Source organism: Lissotriton vulgaris, chromosome 2_1 (assembly GCF_964263255.1).
Source record: "Lissotriton vulgaris chromosome 2_1, aLisVul1.2, whole genome shotgun sequence".
Classification (NCBI taxonomy): domain Eukaryota; kingdom Metazoa; phylum Chordata; class Amphibia; order Caudata; family Salamandridae; genus Lissotriton; species Lissotriton vulgaris.
This window is the reverse complement of record NC_141687.1, coordinates 295,396,317-295,410,497: the sequence shown is the minus strand read 5'-3', so window position 1 is coordinate 295,410,497 and position 14,181 is coordinate 295,396,317. Positions and strand designations below refer to the sequence as shown.

At 43.5% G+C, this 14,181-nt stretch overlaps 4 non-coding genes across 4 annotated transcripts; all 4 read right to left on the bottom strand.

Moving 5' to 3' along the window:
• Nucleotides 1-941: 941 nt before the first annotated feature.
• On the bottom strand, nucleotides 942-1,157 carry LOC147730149 (small nucleolar RNA U3). Its single transcript, XR_015308994.1, has one exon. It is a non-coding gene; the product is annotated as a small nucleolar RNA U3 (small nucleolar RNA).
• Nucleotides 1,158-3,776: 2,619 nt separating this feature from the next.
• LOC147730148 (small nucleolar RNA U3) lies at nucleotides 3,777-3,992 on the bottom strand. The gene has a single exon (XR_015309030.1). It is a non-coding gene; the product is annotated as a small nucleolar RNA U3 (small nucleolar RNA).
• Nucleotides 3,993-6,612: 2,620 nt separating this feature from the next.
• LOC147730147 (small nucleolar RNA U3) lies at nucleotides 6,613-6,828 on the bottom strand. Its single transcript, XR_015309029.1, has one exon. It is a non-coding gene; the product is annotated as a small nucleolar RNA U3 (small nucleolar RNA).
• Nucleotides 6,829-9,446: 2,618 nt separating this feature from the next.
• Nucleotides 9,447-9,662, bottom strand: LOC147730146 (small nucleolar RNA U3). Its single transcript, XR_015309105.1, has one exon. It is a non-coding gene; the product is annotated as a small nucleolar RNA U3 (small nucleolar RNA).
• Between the last annotated feature and the right edge of the window lie 4,519 nt (nucleotides 9,663-14,181).

The window sequence follows — 14,181 nt, the reverse complement described above, 5'->3', positions numbered from 1 at the left end:
AACGCTAAAGGGGGCTACAATGGTCCTTAAATACCCTCTGTTTGAGTTCTTGACTCAAGTTAAAGCTGAGCTTCTATATCGAGAAAATAGGGCATTTAATCAATGTGATACCCGAGGTAGAAAGTCTATTCTGATATCACAACATTCCAGTCTATGAATTAAGAATATTCTGAGTTAAAGCAGGAGAACCAAGAAAATGGTACTTGCTGGAGCAGGTGGCTCGTTTTGACCATAATTTTTTATTGTTGCAACTCCATTCTCCCCAATGGATCCTTCAAATTCCAAAGTTCGAATACATTAAGCCCTTGATGTACTAGGGGCTGTACGGGGGCTAGTTGGGAGCTGCAAGTTTTTGTGCTGAGCACACTAGATTTCATAATGATAAGTAAACATACACAGTCCTTTACTTCTGCTTTGCACTCCACAAATTCCTGAGAAAACTTTAGCAAATACCAAAGGAGGAGTTTTTTATCCTCAGCAGTCTAAGATCCACCGCAGCCTTGTAAGTTGTATAACCTGTGGCCAGGGTGATACGCTTCCTCTTAGTCTAAAAGGCTTAACTAGCATTAGGAGGTTTCTTTAAACAGTCGAATTGAAAGAGTGTTAAATCGTTGAGTAGCAGTAGTTGCCTTGCAGCAGCCTAGGCTCTACAAATAGCTCATACGCACAGTCCGTTTAAAAAGTACTCTTCACTCCCCACTTTCTAAAAGACAAACCTTTTTTTATAAATAACATACCAAAATACCAACTGACGGTGAGAAGTGCTTTTCAAAGATAAGCTCTTGCAAAAACAACAAGTCCAAAAAAGCTCAACAGCTTCTACTAAGTATTCATGAACTCAACAGCTAAATAAAAATAAACCAAAGTGCACACTATAAAAATAACAAACTAAGCAAGAAATTAAGAACGGATAGACTTCCTTACACCCTATAAAGTAGCTAACCACTCAGATTGTGTACTCTTTCTCCAATCCTCTTGAAAGGAATAAGAACGATCATCAATAGCAAACAGCAGTTACATAAATGCAACACTGTTCACTCACTTCACGCTCAGAAGAGAACACTTCAATTCTTCATCGTGGTTAGCGAAGACCAAACACTTTCAATCACATTTCCTCAGTTAAAAACTATAGAAATGATCCCTGAAAGTATAGTCTTAATAAAACTGTTTATCGCTCACACAGACAGAAAGGGGGGAAACCCTCCTTACTTACAGTAAGACACGGTTCGGCATCATCAACTGAAATAAAAACATATAAATATACACATATCTGTTACTCCACGAAATAACATTCTACCGATACACACGCATATGCATTTATTTACATTAAAACATACTTAATAGATCCTGGTGACACTGCTTTAAAATTTGCATATTTTAAATCAGCAACCAATTAAATTCAACCTGACTCTTCCTGACCCAACGCTGTACCAGAGGGAAAGCTGGAAAATTCTTCAAAAAACTGTGGTTTCCACAATATCATAGAGATGATTTTTAATGGGAATATTTGGTCTAGATTAGTAACAGTCAATCAGCCAAAAGAGTGACACTGATCGCTAGCATATGTGAAGCGACCTGCTAAGCTTGCAAGGGTGGAAACAAAAGTTGTAGCATTACAGCTACCTTGACATTTTGAACAGTTGCCCCACAGGTCAAATGTAGGTCAACATCTTTGATCGGTTACCCCAAAAAAACGAACTGTTCCCCAGTTCACATATAAGACTCTAAGCTGAGGATGGCCTTCGGCGATGGTCCAAACTTTGTGAAAACCTGCTTTCAGCAACTACAGGAGATAACGGAACCTATCGCTTTCAGTAGCGCCCTGAATTCCTGGTTATCTAGGAAAGCGTTCACATGAACAACAACTTGTCCTACCACCCAGCTTGAATTTATGCGGGTTTTTAAAGCTACTAGACGTTTAGCCTCTCGGAACTACAGAAGTATCCAAAATATAGTTTATGTTTTTTTGTTCAAAATACTTTTTACACTGGGAAGTGAATACTTGCCGGAAACGTTTGGTACCTAATATTCATCAGAACCCGGAATTGAACTTTTCAGTGTACACTTCTGTCTTCCAGCATATCCTTAAATGAAGAAAGGAACAGCTGTCAACAGTAGACAGTTGTATAAAAAAAAAACTCTGCCTGTGACCTTCCTTTTTAGATCAGAACTTATCTGCAACACCTTCGGACCACTTACAATTTCTACTTCAATCTTGATTCTTCATAACATATCGTGACAAAAAGTTTTATAACTCTATGCTCAGCTGTCCAAGGGTTACAGGAAGATATCACAACAGCATTTTTTCTGTCACCTGGCTAAGCTCTCAGCAGATCAGTGATAGATAATTAAAACCTGCCGCTGCAGTCTTTGGTTAGAGAACTAAACTTTAATTCAGCATGATAGACTAAAGTTGAAGGCTAGGGACAAACAGAGGAAAGGGGACCGTTCCTGGTCGCCATTGCCTCTTGCGGCAGGCTAAAAGGCTATCACAGTAAGGTCTTAACTGTGTAAGTTTTACGTAAAAAGAGGCCATGGCTGGAAAACCAGTCGGGCAATGCCCCAGACTCTTGCATAACCAAGAAGAACAGTCTATGGGTATTCACCTGGCCTATCACCACACCGTGAACTTCCACAATTTACGGTCTGGCGCCAGCCCACCTAGGTCTTTTCCTAGGCGTCGCAGCACGGTGGAAATCCAAAATGGTGGCAGTCGGGGCTCGAACCATTAGAAGTTTCAAGGCACAGGGTTTATCCTACTATTTACAAACGGCTGATATTTCGATTCTCTACATGAGGGTCTAATCTTCCAGTGTTCGAATATAGCATAATGGAACGCTAAAGGGGGCTACAATGGTCCTTAAATACCCTCTGTTTGAGTTCTTGACTCAAGTTAAAGCTGAGCTTCTATATCGAGAGGATAGGGCATTTAATCAATGTGATACCCGAGGTAGGAAGTCTATTCTGATATCACAACATTCCAGTCTATGAATTAAGAATATTCTGAGTTAAAGCAGGAGAACCAAGAAAATGGTACTTGCTGGAGCAGGTGGCTCGTTTTGACCATTATTTTTTATTGTTGCAACTCCATTCTCCCCAATGGATCCTTCAAATTCCAAAGTTCGAATACATTAAGCCCTTGATGTAGTAGGGGCTGTACGGGGGCTAGTTGGGAGCTGCAAGTTTTTGTGCTGAGCACACTAGATTTCATAATGATAAGTAAACATACACAGTCCTTTACTTCTGCTTTGCACTCCACAAATTCCTGTGAAAACTTTAGCAAATACCAAAGGAGGAGTTTTTTATCCTCAGCAGTCTAAGATCCACCGCAGCCTTGTAAGTTGTATAACCTGTGGCCAGGGTGATACGCTTCCTCTTAGTCTAAAAGGCTTAACTAGCATTAGGAGGTTTCTTTAAACAGTCGAATTGAAAGAGTGTTAAATCGTTGAGTAGCAGTAGTTGCCTTGCAGCAGCCTAGGCTCTACAAATAGCTCATACGCACAGCCCGTTTAAAAAGTACTCTTCACTCCCAAACTTTCTAAAAAACAAACCTTTTTTTATAAATAACATACCAAAATACCAACTGACGGTGAGAAGTGCTTTTCAAAGATAAGCTCTTGCAAAAACCACAAGTCCAAAAAAGCTCAACAGCTTCTACTAAGTATTCATGAACTCAACAGCTAAATAAAAATAAACCAAAGTGCACACTATAAAAATAACAAACTAAGCAAGAAATTAAGAACAGATAGACTTCCTTACACCCTATAAAGTAGCTAACCACTCAGATTGTGTACTCTTTCTCCAATCCTCTTGAAAGGAATAAGAACGATCATCAATAGCAAACAGCAGCTACATAAATGCAACACTGTTCACTCACTTCACGCTCAGAAGAGAACACTTCAATTCTTCATCGTGGTTAGCGAAGACCAAACACTTTCAATCACATTTCCTCAGTTAAAAACTATAGAAATGATCCCTGAAAGTATAGTCTTAATAAAACTGTTTATCGCTCACACAGACAGAAAGGGGGGAAACCCTCCTTACTTACAGTAAGACACGGTTCGGCATCATCAACTGAAATAAAAACATATAAATATACACATATCTGTTACTCCACGAAATAACATTCTACCGATACACACGCATATGCATTTATTTACATTAAAACATACTTAATAGATCCTGGTGACACTGCTTTAAAACTTGCATATTTTAAATCAGCAACCAATTAAATTCAACCTGACTCTTCCTGACCCAACGCTGTACCAGAGGGAAAGCTGGAAAATTCTTCAAAAAACTGTGGTTTCCACAATATCATAGAGATGATTTTTAATGGGAATATTTGGTCTAGATTAGGAACAGTCAATCAGCCAAAAGAGTGACACTGATCGCTAGCATATGTGAAGCGACCTGCTAAGCTTGCAAGTGTGGAAACAAAAGTTGTAGCATTACAGCTACCTTGACATTTTGAACAGTTGCCCCACAGATCAAATGTAGGTCAACATCTTTGATCGGTTACCCCAAAAAAACGAACTGTTCCCCAGTTCACATATAAGACTCTAAGCTGAGGATGGCCTTCGGCGATGGTCCAAACTTTGTGAAAACCTGCTTTCAGCAACTACAGGAGATAACGGAACCTATCGCTTTCAGTAGCGCCCTGAATTCCTGGTTATCTAGGAAAGCGTTCACATGAACAACAACTTGTCCTACCACCCAGCTTGAATTTATGCGGGTTTTTAAAGCTACTAGACGTTTAGCCTCTCGGAACTACAGAAGTATCCAAAATATAGTTTATGTTTTTTTGTGCAAAATACTTTTTACACTGGGAAGTGAATACTTGCCGGAAACGTTTGGTACCTAATATTCATCAGAACCCGGAATTGAACTTTTCAGTGTACACTTCTGTCTTCCAGCATATCCTTAAATGAAGAAAGGAACAACTGTCAACAGTAGACAGTTGTTTAAAAAAAAAACTCTGCCTGTGACCTTCCTTTTTAGATCAGAACTTATCTGCAACACCTTCGGACCACTTACAATTTCTACTTCAATCTTGATTCTTCATAACATATCGCGAACAAAAAGTTTTATAACTCTATCCTAAGCTGTCCAAGGGTTACAGGAAGATATCACAACAGCATTTTTTCTGTCACCTGGCTAAGCTCTCAGCAGATCAGTGATAGATAATTAAAACCTGCCGCTGCAGTCTTTGGTTAGAGAACTAAACTTTAATTCAGCATGATAGACTAAAGTTGAAGGCTAGGGACAAACAGAAGAAAGGGGACCGTTCCTGGTCGCCATTGCCTCTTGCGGCAGGCTAAAAGGCTATCACAGTAAGGTCTTAACTGTGTAAGTTTTACGTAAAAAGAGGCCATGGCTGGAAAACCAGTCGGGCAATGCCCCAGACTCTTGCATAACCAAGAAGAACAGTCTATGGGTATTCACCTGGCCTATCACCACACCGTGAACTTCCACAATTTACGGTCTGGCGCCAGCCCACCTAGGTCTTTTCCTAGGCGTCGCAGCACGGTGGAAATCCAAAATGGTGGCAGTCGGGGCTCGAACCATTAGAAGTTTCAAGGCACAGGGTTTATCCTACTATTTACAAACGGCTGATATTTCGATTCTCTACATGAGGGTCTAATCTTCCAGTGTTCGAATATAGCATAATGGAACGCTAAAGGGGGCTACAATGGTCCTTAAATACCCTCTGTTTGAATTCTTGACTCAAGTTAAAGCTGAGCTTCTATATCGAGAGGATAGGGCATTTAATCAATGTGATACCCGAGGTAGAAAGTCTATTCTGATATCACAACATTCCAGTCTATGAATTAAGAATATTCTGAGTTAAAGCAGGAGAACCAAGAAAATGGTACTTGCTGGAGCAGGTGGCTCGTTTTGACCATTATTTTTTATTGTTGCAAGTCCATTCTCCCCAATGGATCCTTCAAATTCCAAAGTTCGAATACATTAAGCCCTTGATGTAGTAGGGGCTGTACGGGGGCTAGTTGGGAGCTGCAAGTTTTTGTGCTGAGCACACTAGATTTCATAATGATAAGTAAACATACACAGTCCTTTACTTCTGCTTTGCACTCCACAAATTCCTGTGAAAACTTTAGCAAATACCAAAGGAGGAGTTTTTTATCCTCAGCAGTCTAAGATCCACCGCAGCCTTGTAAGTTGTATAACCTGTGGCCAGGGTGATACGCTTCCTCTTAGTCTAAAAGGCTTAACTAGCATTAGGAGGTTTCTTTAAACAGTCGAATTGAAAGAGTGTTAAATCGTTGAGTAGCAGTAGTTGCCTTGCAGCAGCCTAGGCTCTACAAATAGCTCATACGCACAGTCCGTTTAAAAAGTACTCTTCACTCCCAAACTTTCTAAAAAACAAACCTTTTTTTATAAATAACATACCAAAATACCAACTGACGGTGAGAAGTGCTTTTCAAAGATAAGCTCTTGCAAAAACCACAAGTCCAAAAAAGCTCAACAGCTTCTACTAAGTATTCATGAACTCAACAGCTAAATAAAAATAAACCAAAGTGCACACTATAAAAATAACAAACTAAGCAAGAAATTAAGAACGGATAGACTTCCTTACACCCTATAAAGTAGCTAACCACTCAGATTGTGTACTCTTTCTCCAATCCTCTTGAAAGGAATAAGAACGATCATCAATAGCAAACAGCAGCTACATAAATGCAACACTGTTCACTCACTTCACGCTCAGAAGAGAACACTTCAATTCTTCATCGTGGTTAGCGAAGACCAAACACTTTCAATCACATTTCCTCAGTTAAAAACTATAGAAATGATCCCTGAAAGTATAGTCTTAATAAAACTGTTTATCGCTCACACAGACAGAAAGGGGGGAACCCTCCTTACTTACAGTAAGACACGGTTCGGCATCATCAACTGAAATAAAAACATATAAATATACACATATCTGTTACTCCACGAAATAACATTCTACCGATACACACGCATATGCATTTATTTACATTAAAACATACTTAATAGATCCTGGTGACACTGCTTTAAAATTTGCATATTTTAAATCAGCAACCAATTAAATTCAACCTGACTCTTCCTGACCCAACGCTGTACCAGAGGGAAAGCTGGAAAATTCTTCAAAAAACTGTGGTTTCCACAATATCATAGAGATGATTTTTAATGGGAATATTTGGTCTAGATTAGGAACAGTCAATCAGCCAAAAGAGTGACACTGATCGCTAGCATATGTGAAGCGACCTGCTAAGCTTGCAAGTGTGGAAACAAAAGTTGTAGCATTACAGCTACCTTGACATTTTGAACAGTTGCCCCACAGATCAAATGTAGGTCAACATCTTTGATCGGTTACCCCAAAAAAACGAACTGTTCCCCAGTTCACATATAAGACTCTAAGCTGAGGATGGCCTTCGGCGATGGTCCAAACTTTGTGAAAACCTGCTTTCAGCAACTACAGGAGATAACGGAACCTATCGCTTTCAGTAGCGCCCTGAATTCCTGGTTATCTAGGAAAGCGTTCACATGAACAACAACTTGTCCTACCACCCAGCTTGAATTTATGCGGGTTTTTAAAGCTACTAGACGTTTAGCCTCTCGGAACTACAGAAGTATCCAAAATATAGTTTATGTTTTTTTGTGCAAAATACTTTTTACACTGGGAAGTGAATACTTGCCGGAAACGTTTGGTACCTAATATTCATCAGAACCCGGAATTGAACTTTTCAGTGTACACTTCTGTCTTCCAGCATATCCTTAAATGAAGAAAGGAACAACTGTCAACAGTAGACAGTTGTTTAAAAAAAAACTCTGCCTGTGACCTTCCTTTTTAGATCAGAACTTATCTGCAACACCTTCGGACCACTTACAATTTCTACTTCAATCTTGATTCTTCATAACATATCGCGAACAAAAAGTTTTATAACTCTATGCTAAGCTGTCCAAGGGTTACAGGAAGATATCACAACAGCATTTTTTCTGTCACCTGGCTAAGCTCTCAGCAGATCAGTGATAGATAATTAAAACCTGCCGCTGCAGTCTTTGGTTAGAGAACTAAACTTTAATTCAGCATGATAGACTAAAGTTGAAGGCTAGGGACAAACAGAGGAAAGGGGACCGTTCCTGGTCGCCATTGCCTCTTGCGGCAGGCTAAAAGGCTATCACAGTAAGGTCTTAACTGTGTAAGTTTTACGTAAAAAGAGGCCATGGCTGGAAAACCAGTCGGGCAATGCCCCAGACTCTTGCATAACCAAGAAGAACAGTCTATGGGTATTCACCTGGCCTATCACCACACCGTGAACTTCCACAATTTACGGTCTGGCGCCAGCCCACCTAGGTCTTTTCCTAGGCGTCGCTGCACGGTGGAAATCCAAAATGGTGGCAGTCGGGGCTCGAACCATTAGAAGTTTCAAGGCACAGGGTTTATCCTACTATTTACAAACGGCTGATATTTCGATTCTCTACATGAGGGTCTAATCTTCCAGTGTTCGAATATAGCATAATGGAACGCTAAAGGGGGCTACAATGGTCCTTAAATACCCTCTGTTTGAGTTCTTGACTCAAGTTAAAGCTGAGCTTCTATATCGAGAGGATAGGGCATTTAATCAATGTGATACCCGAGGTAGGAAGTCTATTCTGATATCACAACATTCCAGTCTATGAATTAAGAATATTCTGAGTTAAAGCAGGAGAACCAAGAAAATGGTACTTGCTGGAGCAGGTGGCTCGTTTTGACCATTATTTTTTATTGTTGCAACTCCATTCTCCCCAATGGATCCTTCAAATTCCAAAGTTCGAATACATTAAGCCCTTGATGTAGTAGGGGCTGTACGGGGGCTAGTTGGGAGCTGCAAGTTTTTGTGCTGAGCACACTAGATTTCATAATGATAAGTAAACATACACAGTCCTTTACTTCTGCTTTGCACTCCACAAATTCCTGTGAAAACTTTAGCAAATACCAAAGGAGGAGTTTTTTATCCTCAGCAGTCTAAGATCCACCGCAGCCTTGTAAGTTGTATAACCTGTGGCCAGGGTGATACGCTTCCTCTTAGTCTAAAAGGCTTAACTAGCATTAGGAGGTTTCTTTAAACAGTCGAATTGAAAGAGTGTTAAATCGTTGAATAGCAGTAGTTGCCTTGCAGCAGCCTAGGCTCTACAAATAGCTCATACGCACAGCCCGTTTAAAAAGTACTCTTCACTCCCAAACTTTCTAAAAAACAAACCTTTTTTTATAAATAACATACCAAAATACCAACTGACGGTGAGAAGTGCTTTTCAAAGATAAGCTCTTGCAAAAACCACAAGTCCAAAAAAGCTCAACAGCTTCTACTAAGTATTCATGAACTCAACAGCTAAATAAAAATAAACCAAAGTGCACACTATAAAAATAACAAACTAAGCAAGAAATTAAGAACAGATAGACTTCCTTACACCCTATAAAGTAGCTAACCACTCAGATTGTGTACTCTTTCTCCAATCCTCTTGAAAGGAATAAGAACGATCATCAATAGCAAACAGCAGCTACATAAATGCAACACTGTTCACTCACTTCACGCTCAGAAGAGAACACTTCAATTCTCCATCGTGGTTAGCGAAGACCAAACACTTTCAATCACATTTCCTCAGTTAAAAACTATAGAAATGATCCCTGAAAGTATAGTCTTAATAAAACTGTTTATCGCTCACACAGACAGAAAGGGGGGAAACCCTCCTTACTTACAGTAAGACACGGTTCGGCATCATCAACTGAAATAAAAACATATAAATATACACATATCTGTTACTCCACGAAATAACATTCTACCGATACACACGCATATGCATTTATTTACATTAAAACATACTTAATAGATCCTGGTGACACTGCTTTAAAACTTGCATATTTTAAATCAGCAACCAATTAAATTCAACCTGACTCTTCCTGACCCAACGCTGTACCAGAGGGAAAGCTGGAAAATTCTTCAAAAAACTGTGGTTTCCACAATATCATAGAGATGATTTTTAATGGGAATATTTGGTCTAGATTAGGAACAGTCAATCAGCCAAAAGAGTGACACTGATCGCTAGCATATGTGAAGCGACCTGCTAAGCTTGCAAGTGTGGAAACAAAAGTTGTAGCATTACAGCTACCTTGACATTTTGAACAGTTGCCCCACAGATCAAATGTAGGTCAACATCTTTGATCGGTTACCCCAAAAAAACGAACTGTTCCCCAGTTCACATATAAGACTCTAAGCTGAGGATGGAAAGGGGCGACCATTCGGTCCCCCCGAACGTATGGCGGAGTGCCTCGATCCCCCCGGGAAGCCATTTTGGGGCGGGAAGCGCGTCTCGGCTGGTATGCCCGAAGCGGCGTAGCCGGGGCGCGCTTTTTCCCGCCCTAGAGTGGGCTGGCCTAGACACCGACGTAGCCAGCCCCGCCCTAGGGGCAGGCAGGGGCGGGTTTTCGCCCGCCCTGAAGACGGATAAAAAGAGACGCAAGATCAGAAGACGTCCTCTTGTTCTTGTGCTCCGAAGCTGCACCTCCTCGCTACACGTGAGCTCGGGACGGAACGAAGAGCCAATTTTGAGTGTTTTGATCTTTTTCTTTGTCTTCTAGATACTTCCTCGGAGAGATGCCCAAGAAAGGCGCAAAGAGAATGACGACCGACCAGATGGTGCGGGCCCTTTGCAAAGAGGTGTCCGACATAAAGAAACGGTTGGCGGAGCGAGATGGGGAGGAGGGTTCGGGCCCTGCGCCGGCTGGAGGGAGACCTAAGAGGCCGAGAAGGGTTCCAGCCGGTGGGGACGTCCCGGTTCCCTCTGCCCCGCTCGAGGCGCCGACCCCAGTACCGATGGAGGGGAATCCAATCCCCGTTGTCGTCACCCCGACATCCAAGGAAGACATGCCCCCCGAGCTGGCAGCACAGCTAGCGGCATGGTTGGGGGATAGTAGTGATGGCGCCACGGCTGCCGAGGCACAGGCGCTGATAAAAGGGCTTCGTGAGAAGAGAGAGGCAGCTAGAGTGGCTACGCCGTTGGCGGGGATAGACAAGCCGCAAGCGGCAGAAGCTGCGTCCGGTTCAGGTAAGCGGCCATTGCCGATTGCAAGGGACGAGTCAGCACCCTCTCGTAGAGAGAGATTGGGACAACATGTGCCTTTAGCTATAAAGGAAAAGATCTGGGCAGGGGAGTACGTGAATATTTTTTCCTTGCTTGTTGATCATTATGATGTGGAGCATGTGAAAAGTCAGAAGGATCTAATGCATCCGAGTGTTTGGCGCGCAAAAATGGCCGCCTTTAAGGTAAATGAGAACATTGGCAACTGGGGCAATGCATGGGGTATTTTCACATCGATTTTGGGGGAACGTAGGCCCGAGTTGCTTCCTGAGTTTCCCGTTTATCAATCACGAATTATGGGTTACTCGACAGCGTATCAAGGTAACCATTGGTTTTGTTATGACAATCTGTTCAGGAAAGAAAAGGAACATAACAAGAGTTTGACTTGGGATTGTTACGATTCTTTAACATGGGATAAAATGAAAGAATCGGGAATGTTAAGAATGCCATTGGTCGGGAGCAATGTTGTTGATTACTCCCGCCAAAATGTGGGGACGCCCTTTAGACAAAGTACGAGCACCGACGACCAGTCGAGGCCCGCAGGCAATACAGGGAGAAAGGGTTTCTGTTTTAATTTCAACAAGGGGAAATGTACCAGGCCTCCGGGATCGTGTAAATTCAAGCACGAATGTAGTACGTGTGGGTCATCCCATCCTGAGTCATCGTGCAGAGCCAGAACGAGTGAAAATGGGGGTAAGGGAGGCGCCAAACAGGTCTAAGCTAGGCCGAGGGGCGCCTTTACCAACCCCGATTGATACCTTGGCAATGATTCCCTGGCTCAGCGAATACCCGGATCGTGCTTCTGCCGGGGTGCTACGGAACGGTTTTACACATGGTTTCCGCATCCCGGTAGGGGACTTTCAGGGTGTCGGGATGTGCAAAAATCAACTTTCCGTTTTACAACATACATCTGTAGTTCAAGGGAAAATTCAGAAAGAGGTTAGCCGGGGACGGGTCGCCGGCCCGTTTAGTGTACCCCCGGTACCGGATTTCGTTTGTTCTCCGTTAGGGGTGGTCCCCAAGAAGGACCCGGGTGAGTTTCGTTTGATCCATAATCTGTCTGCCCCACATGGTCTTTCGGTGAACGACGCAATTGATCCAGAAGTTTGTTCGGTGCGATACGCATCTTTTGATGAGGCAGTAGCCATCTTGAATCGCCTGGGGCACGGGACGTTGATGGCGAAATCTGATATCGAGTCAGCGTTCCGGTTGCTCCCGGTACACCCAGACGATCAGCGTCTTCTGGGATTCGGGTTCCAGGGGTCATTTTACATGGATAGGTGTATGCCAATGGGATGCTCTATATCATGTGCCTACTTTGAGCAATTCAGTACTTTCCTGCAATGGGTGTTCACTAAGAGAACGGGTTTCCGAAATGTAATGCACTACCTTGACGACTTTTTGTTCCTTGGCCCTGCCGGTAATCTCGAATGTGCCCAGGCCTTAGCTGAATTCTGTGTGTTGATGGGTCATCTTGGCGTGCCATTGGCACCGGGTAAAACTATGGGTCCCACGACTTGCCTCGAGTTTTTGGGGATCGAGTTGGACTCAAGGGAGGGGTGCTTCCGTTTACCAGCTGGTAAAGTGTCGAAATTCAGGGCAGCCCTCCAAGTATGTTTAAATGCATCCAAAGTTACACTGCATCAGTTGCAACAATTAGTGGGAAAGTTGAACTTTGCCTTGAGGGTGATACCAATGGCTCGCCCTTTTTCCCGCTCAATTGCCCAAGCGATGGTTGGCCTAAAGGAGGGTCATCATCGCACAAGGTTATCGGCTGAGGTCCGCCAGGACATGCGGATTTGGTTAGCTTTCTTGGCGGACTTCAATGGCCGAGTCGTCTGGAACAAGCCAGCCGTGTCCTCCGAAGAGCTTGGGCTATGGACAGATTCAGCAGGAAGCGTAGGTTTTGGCGCCATCTTCGGCACAAAATGGTCGGCAAAAAAGTGGCCCCTATGGTGGCACGAGAAGGGGCTGACGAGTAACATCGCTTTCCTTGAGCTATTTCCCATTCTGGTGGCCCTGAGAACCTGGCCAGAAGGGTTCAGAGATCATTCTGTTGTGTTCTGGTCCGACAATATGACCGTGGTAGAATGCATCAATAGTCAGGCAGCTCGTTGTAAATTGATTTTGAGGCTGCTCAAAGAAATTGTCTTACTGTGTATGCAACTGAACGTGGTATTCAGAGCAAAACATGTCCCAGGGGTGATGAATCAGGCTGCTGATGCACTGTCTCGTTTTCACATACAGGCTTTCTCGGGTTTCCTCCCTTCAGCGGACCCGGAGCCGGCACCCTTCCCCGAAGCTCTCTGGTCTCTCGGTGCCCCGAACTTCGTCACCTCGTGGGAGAGAGTCTAGCACCCAGGACAAGGAAGGCATATGAAGGGGCGTTCCAGGCCTATTTAGCCTTTTTGGGGGCAGAGAGAGGGGGACTTTGGGGTCAGGAAGAGTGGGTAGTACTTTTTCTGATGTCCTTACGTAGGGCTGGGAAATCGGTGGCAACGGCCCAAAGGCATCGTGCCGCCATTTCCTTTGTTGCCAGGGCCCATGGCATCCTGGACCCAACAGCGTCTTTTACAGTACAAAAAGCGCTGCGTGGGTGGCAACGTCTAGAGGGTCGCAGAGTAGACGTAAGACGACCGATAGGTCTAGACAGGTTGTCCCAGTTACTGGCCACACTCCCTAACACATGCTCGTCCCCTTTCGAGACCTGTTTGTTCCGGACTGCATTTACGCTGGCGTTTCACGGGGCTATGAGAGTTAGTGAGCTAGTTGCAAGGAATAAACAGGATGTGTCGGGGGGCTTGTGCAGGGAACATGTTCAGATCAGGGGTGATGCGATGATTGTCTCCTTTCTCAGGTCCAAGACTGACCAAGATGGGAGAGGGGACTGCACGATCATTCGCAGGAACCCCGAGTCATCCATGTGTCCGGTACGGTGCTTAGAAGATTACCTAGCACGAAGGGTGGCATCATGGGGGGGGACATTGTTGAGGCATGCAGACGCCACCCCGCTGACGAGGTTTCAGTTTCAGCGGGTGCTTGCAATGGCCATTGCCGCAGCGGGCTTGGACCCGGGCGAATTTG